The sequence below is a fragment of the Manis javanica genome, chromosome 16 (genome assembly GCF_040802235.1).
Source record: "Manis javanica isolate MJ-LG chromosome 16, MJ_LKY, whole genome shotgun sequence".
NCBI classification, from domain to species: Eukaryota; Metazoa; Chordata; class Mammalia; order Pholidota; family Manidae; genus Manis; species Manis javanica.
Window position 1 is genome coordinate 6366877 of NC_133171.1, and position 7787 is coordinate 6374663.

Here is a 7787-nt window from a genome sequence, read left to right on the forward strand (position 1 = left end):
TGAATGCTTGGATATAATGATGAATACAAACAGACCTGATAAACAGCCAGCCTCTGAAGTTTATAGTCATGTAGATATTTAAAAGCAAAACTTTAATAAATGTTCCCTAAATAGGTACACAGGAATAAATAACAGGAAGGTGTGACCCGAATATGGATCTCAGGGAACTGTTTTTCTTAAATATGACTGATTTGAGGTCTGAGAGTAGAAGCTCACTTCACTGAAGAGGAGAAATATTTTGCAGGTAGAAGACGCAATACAGGGAGGCCCAGCAGAGAGTGTGAGGGGCAGAGGGGCAGAGGGGCTGAGAGGAGCCTGCGGCAAGCTCGGGCGGAGGAGGAGAGCAGCTGGCTCAGGCAGCAGCTTCAGGCCTATGCCAACAACTTTGTGTTGTCTTCAGAGTATCTGTAAATCATTAAATAGTTTGATACAAAGGGGGTTAATGCTATCAGATGTTATTTTGAAAAAATCGTTCTGCCTTTTAACTGCTTCCTGGGGCTTTTTGTTGGCCTGGTTGTGCACCAGCCCCTCCTCAGCTGCTTCATTAAAAGAAGTAGATGATGTGCAACAAATGACCCCAGTGAGCACCGGGCGGCAGCAGGGGGCGGTAGCGGAGGAAGGTGAACTGCTTTTCATTTCCCAGAACTTGTGTTATTTCTTTCTAATGAACACAAACGGCCTTTTGAATCTTTTTAAAGATACCATTATGCTCATTTTTGAGGCTTTCCTGCTTGCTCTGTTAACTGCTTCCGTAAGTGTTAGCTCTTTTTATTACATTTCTTTCTTCTTTCATGGTGTGTTTCCTCAAATGTGTAGTGATTTTCTGTTTTGTCTCTGTGCTTTTGAGGATCTTTGTTTGTTTATGGATACAAGCCTGCTGATCAGGACTATGGGGGAGCAGGTGACACTATCCAATAGTATTAGAGAAACTATTTTGGTAGTTTACAGGTAAGTTCATTAGCTTTGGGGGAACTTCCCTGTATCTTGATCCCCAGAACCGACAGTGTTTGCTTTCTCCTTCCTTACAGCAAAGGTCACTGTTGTCTGTTGCTCGATCCAAGCAGAAACTGGTCCATCTGCTCCAAGCATCCTTGCTCCTGAATCACCTGATTGTCCCCGGGGCCTCTCCTTGTAACTTTATTCCTCCAGGACGTGCCCTACACTTTCATAGAAGTTCTCTCTTGCCCCTGTTTTGGAGAAGGTTCCCTCTAGACTTGTTTCTCTACAAATGTGACCCTGTCTGTTTTCCCTCTTTCAAGAATTTCTCAGTTTTAGCTTACTGATGATGGCACTCTTTCTCATTTTCTAATGCATTAATAGGTTACCCAAGTATACTTTTTAAAAGCCTTTCCAAGAAATTTTGATTGATAGTGGAGGTAGAAATCATAACAAACATAATTTAAGTTTTCCTTGATGCTGTAGAAAAAAAATTTAGAGTGTGGATCCTTACGATCGCCATTACAAAGATCAGTGATAGAGGTGGTATGCTCTGCAGGAAGTCAGGTGACTCCAACAAGAAAAAGTTCTGCTGAAAATAACAAGTTCTGTGGAACTATACTGGCATTCCTTTATAATCAAGGTTTCTTTATAACATTGACTTTTCTTTTTATCTCTAGGCTTATATGGTTTATTTAGTGTCTGACTGGAGTTCTAGCAGCACTGGACATTCCATTTCCTGTAGCTATGACATTAACAAATAAAGCCAGTGTTAAAACGCCACAAATGAGTTTTTAAAAATCTTCCTCTGCCCATTATTAGCTCAGAGTTAAAGTCCCTTTTTTTTTAATTGGAGTATTGTTGATATAGAATATTATATTGGTTTCAAGTGTATAATATAGTGATTTGACAGGTATCTACAGTATTAAATGCTCACCCCAAAAGTGTAGTTACCATCTGTCCTCACACAAAGATATTACAATATTATTGACTATACCCTGTGACTAATTTATATTATAATCAGAATTTCGTATCTCTTTATCACCTTCACCTATTTCACCCATCCCTCCCTCACCCCATGGCAACCACCAGTCACTTCCCTGTATCTGTGAGTTACAACATTTAATTAACAATTTCCGTCATAAAACTGTTTATTCCCTGTCGAGATGCTGCAGGATACAGGATCACAATGAAGAACTTGTGTAACTGAGCAGATGCACATTATCGACTGAGAGAGAGGAAAAAAACCTCATTCTAACTGATCAGCCACATACATAATAAAGTCTTTCATGTCATCAAGAATATAATTAATTAATCCTCTTAAAATACATATACTGTACCAGACTGACTCTCTTCCTATATAGCATCTAAAGCATTTTGTCTTGTATTTTTAGCATAAATTAATACCTGCACTCTAGGGAACTATGGTCAGGGTAACCATATAACTTATCATCCAAATAAATACTTTGAGAACAAAAATAGGTGCTGTTAACAATTATTCCCAGAAAACAGCCATAAACTGGGACTGTTTCAGACAAACCAGGATGCATGGTTGCCCTAAACATGACCTACCAGCTTTCAAACATCTTATAACAAGAATATAACATGTTTATTACGTGTTCATTTTTCAGTCCCCTTTCCACCAGCGTAATTAGGTAGATTAATGGAGAGTAAACATTTTTTTGTGCAGGGCCAAATCAGGAAACATGAAAATTTCCTTTCACTTATACTCCTATTGAAACACATGGGGGAATATTTTTGAAATTGGAGTTATCTACTTAAATAAAAGAATGTCTGTCAAATGCGAAAATTAGCCAGAGCTGAGGGCTGCAACATGAAGGCAGCCTTCTTATCTTTCATTCCTTTGTAGTCTTACTAGAGTTTAGAGTTCTTATGCATTATCTCATTGCATCCTTGAAATAAATTCATCACAGTGTTTTTGCATTTCCAATTTACTCAACAAGGAAAACAATATGCAGAGAAGTAAGGATTGTACCCTAGAAAGAAAATATGTATTATCATTGTGCATATTTTCATTAGCTGATTTTTTTTTAGTGGAAATAAGCATTTTTTCATGTCCATTGGTCCTTTGAATACCATTTATTAAAAAGTCCATCTTCTCCCCCATTTATTTGATATGTTGTCTTTATTACATATTAACAAATGCAATTATGCCTGTACCTGGATGTTCTGTTCTGTTCCATTGATCTGCCCATCAATATGTCAATACCAGCCTGTTTTGATTCTAGGGAATTTATACTAATGTTTTAATTTCTTACAGAGCTGTCCCAGCCCCCATCCTCCATCACTTTTTTTAATCCACAGAGTATTTATGGCTTTTCTTACTTGTCCGCTCTTCCAAATGAACTTTTTACCATATCCAGCTCTAGATTAAAAACAAAAACAATAACAAAATGCTACCAGCTTTTTTAATTGGCATTTACTAATCTATAAATTAATTTAGAGGGGATTGACATCCATATGCATGTCTGTCCATTTGTTCAAATATACTTTTGTAGCCTTAAGCTTTTTTTTAAGCTCTTTATTTTGAAATAATTTAAAACTCACAGAAAAGGGGCAAAAATTCTAAAAATAATTTCAGGATGTTTTTCTCTTAGATTCACCAATAACATCATTTGACCACATTGCTTTATCATTACTTCTCTAAATGCACATTTTTTTCTGAATGATTTGAGAGCTAATCGCACACAAGGTATCCCCTTACGTGTAATGCATCAGTGTGAATTTCTTAGGAGCAAGAACATTCTTGTACATAACCACAGTGCAATGATCAATATCAAGAAACTTAGACTGATATATTGTTAGTTAATCTATGGTCCCTATACAAAATTTTCCAATTGTCCCCATAATGTTCTTTATAATGATTTTTTTGTCTTGGTCCAGGATCTAATCCAGGATCACGCATTGTATTTAGTTGTCATGTCTTTTCAGTTTCCTTTAATATGGAGACAGTTCCTTAGACTTACCTTGTCTTTCATTACATTGGCATTTTTTAAGAACACAGCTCAGTTATCTTGTAGATTGTCCCTGAACTTAGGTGTGCCTGATGTCTCTTCAGTTGCTGCATTTTTGGCCAGGAATAGCACAGAAGTACTAGTGTGTCCTTCTCAATTCATGATGCCAGGAGACACAGGGGTCAACACATTTCTTAATGGTTTAGTGGAACCATTTAGTTCCACTGTTTGGTGAACCCTAGTTCACTGAAACCAATTTCCTATTGAAAAGCATTTAGGTGGGTCTCAGTCTTTAAAACTTTATTAAACCATGCCACAATAAATATTCTAGAACATACATATTTGCATGATTGTCTAATTATTTCCTTAGGCTAAATTCCTAGAAGTGAAATCACAGAGTCAAGGGTCAAGGGTGGACTTATTTTTAAAGCCTTCGGAACCAGTGTTGCCAAGTCACTCTCCAGATAGCAGAGCAGGGCCTTACACTCCTGGCAGTGGAGTTTGTGTGTTCCTTTCATCTCACGACCCTGGGAATTAGAATCCTCACCACTTTGATAGGTGAAACGGTATCTCATTGCTTTAAATTGCACTTTGTTGTAGGGTTATTATTTTCTTGTGTGTGGTAGCTATCCATGTTTCTTCTTCATGAATTTTCTGTCCACAATCCTGTCCCATTGTCCTATGCGTGTCATGGCCCTTTTCCCATCACCTTTCTTGGTGGAGGAGGCAGCTGTGGGTATACAGACTGGAGCGGAAGCAGCCCAGTGTGACAAACCCGTCGCTGTGCTGTCTGGTTTGCTGACTGTGGCAGGGGTTTAGGGGGAACTTGGTGCTCACGAGAAGTGAAAGGAAAACAGGTGGAGACACCAGGCTTCCCGTGGAACCACAAAGGCCTGAGTGGAAGGAACTAAACTCTCCATTTCTGCCCTGCTCCTGACCTCACACTTTTTGTGGAAAGGGAGGCTGGGACACTAGGCTGGAGCTTGAGAGAAAGAAGAGGAAATGGTAACAGACACACAGAAGGAGGGTTTGGGTAGATGGGGAACCAGGAGTGCAGTGCGGCAGAAGCTGAGCTTAGAGGCAGTGTCAGGAAGTGCACAGCACACTCCTTGCCCCAGCCCTGCCTCAGGGAAGGCAGTATGCATCTGCTCTGGTGCTGGGAGCTGTGTTTGGGACCCAGGCACTCTCCCTGGTCTCTAGCACCTTACAGCCCAAAAGAGCATTAATGCTTCCCTAAGAACTTGTTTGTTCTTCTCAGGGGCTTCCCTGTGGTCGCTGCTGATCAGGTTGGTACCATCATCATTCTAGTGAGCTACAGCATGCCAGGGACACAGAAAGTTCTCTGGTATAAAGTGACCTCTCTCCTTACAACAACCCCTTAAATAAAGGTTCGTTTTACTCAACTCACTTTTCTGTCAGTTTATCTCCTGGGAAGAATAAGCCTGTCAATCACTCACACTTAAGCCAGCATTGAGACCATTCGATCTTTAAGTTTGACAGATGTCCTCTGAGAAAACATCCTTTTTGTGACGGGGGCTCTTTTACTACCTCCTCTATTTCTTCTATAGTAATTAGTTAATTTAGAATTTCTGTCCCTCATGGCAGGCAGAGGGATTTTTGACTATATTTGGCCCCCACTGGAACTACTGTGGCAGGGAGGCGTGATTTTTACTATACTAATGATGGAGGGGTGTGATTTTTACTATGGTGATGAATTTTGGGGTGAATTTTGGGTCAGTTTCTCCCCTATGTTCGAACTAGCCGGTTTTGGCCGGTCTGTTATCTATAGTCTCACTCTATATCTCATAAGAACAGCTTACATGAAATTTGCAGAATATAAGCAAGCATCTAGCTGAGTATTCCCACTGGGTGAAGTCGTCCTCCTCCTCCCCTGCTCCCATCTGGCTATTTGCCTGCCATAACAGGTCTGGAATCCTAGCTTTGAGATCGTGTCTCCAGCCTTCCTAAAATCTGAGAGACTGCGCATCTCCCATTATTGTTGTGAAGACTGAATGATAAAACTTATATTAAAGCACTTACTACATAATAGTGCTTAGCAAGTATTAGTTTCCTTCTGGGTTCCCTGAGGAAGCAAATGAGTACAGGGGCAGCCATGCTAGATTATGTTGAAGTTTCTGAAATAGATCTGCTTCATTAAAGATATATTCCATTCCTTTTGTCTGGGCATTTAATTTTAAAACCTCAAATGCTTCTTGGAATCTTTTTAGTTATTAAACTCAGAGAGCAAAGGTAATAAGCTTAATGTACAGGACTGGCTATATAAGTCATGGGACCTAATGCAAAAGGAAAATGCAGGGCCCCTTAAAAAAACATCTGCTAAGAATTTCAAGGTGGCAAAAGCAGAGCATTAAGCCATGCATCGGGCCCTTCTAAGTATGCCCATGAAGCCAGCCCTGTCTACACAGAGTACCTCTGATCCTCCTTCTCATCTGTTGGTATGAAGAGTAGACTACAACAGGGCTACCTTGATTCCTCTCTCCATGCCACCCCTAAAAACAAGACACTGGTCAAAAAAACAAGCCACTATACTTATATACCACAGTTGGCCACAACAAAAGGTCCTTTCAGCCAGCAATACAAAATTGCATTAGTAGTGCAGCTACATTACAAATTTATAATTACAAAATTACATTAGCAGTAGAAAAATACATGTTCACTTTAAGGCAAGAATATAGAAAAATGCATGTTCACTTTAAATATTGAAAGACAGAATGTCAATGCCAAAAGGAACCAGACAGAATATCTAATCCAATCCCATTAGGTTTTACTTGGGAAAACTGAGTGCAAGTGGGGTTAACCACCTGCCTAGGGCCATACAGCTGGTTAGTGCTGACAAAAAGACTAGAACCTCTGGTTCCTGAAATCCAGTTTAAATATGCCTTTTAAAAATGTGGCACCACCGTCTTTCCTTTTCATCTCAGAAGAGCTGCAGCAGTCAATCAATTTTCTTCCCCAGTCAGGAACATCCATGACAAAATAAGAATACCAGAAAGGAAATTCAGGAATTGAAGGGAAGAAAGAGGCTTATAACTACATTAAAACAAACTTTCTTTTTAATTATAAAATCTATATGTAATTCAAATCAAAGTGAATGAATTAAAAAGTGACATACCACTCATTTATCCAATCTTACTCCCCAAAAGTTATCACTTTTATCATTTGGGTGGTTATCTATTCTGGTATTTTATACTGGAACACAAATCTCAGTTTAAGTAATCTAGGTAAAGCCTTCTTTTAACTATTACACCCACTGATTAGATAACTGAGTTTTTAAAACATTTTATTACAAGCAAAAAGTGTACCTAAACACTGAAACTAGAGATATGAATTTTCTCAGAGGACTAGCCTTTTTATAAGTAGTGAGATAGTCATTCAATTCTCCATATATGGAAAATAAAACAGATAATCAATACACAACAATATACTTACACTGGAATTTCCTTTGTATTTTGTTTATGTTGATTTGGCCAAATTCTCTTTTCCTTACATTTACTTCTGCTGCAATGTTAACTCATAATGTACTTTGGGGTAAAGAAGGTGTCACACCCTGACATCATTTCTCCCAAAACTTACGTATTTCTGATTTAGTGATTAACTACCTGGTAGTATTTCTTTTCTCAGGCTAATACATATTTTGTTCATTCATTCTTCAATATGGAATTTTTTTTCTTCAGGAATCATTTGGAAATATTCAAGGCTTCAACATATTCTACCCATGTTCTACTTTGAAAATGTAAGACTGTAACAACTTGGGGGAAAAATATTTTGTGCAGTGTTGATTTACACACTAAAAGCTTCATAAATTATATTAATATTTTAACTTTCTGGTGTTGCAAACAAAGATCATTAAAACTA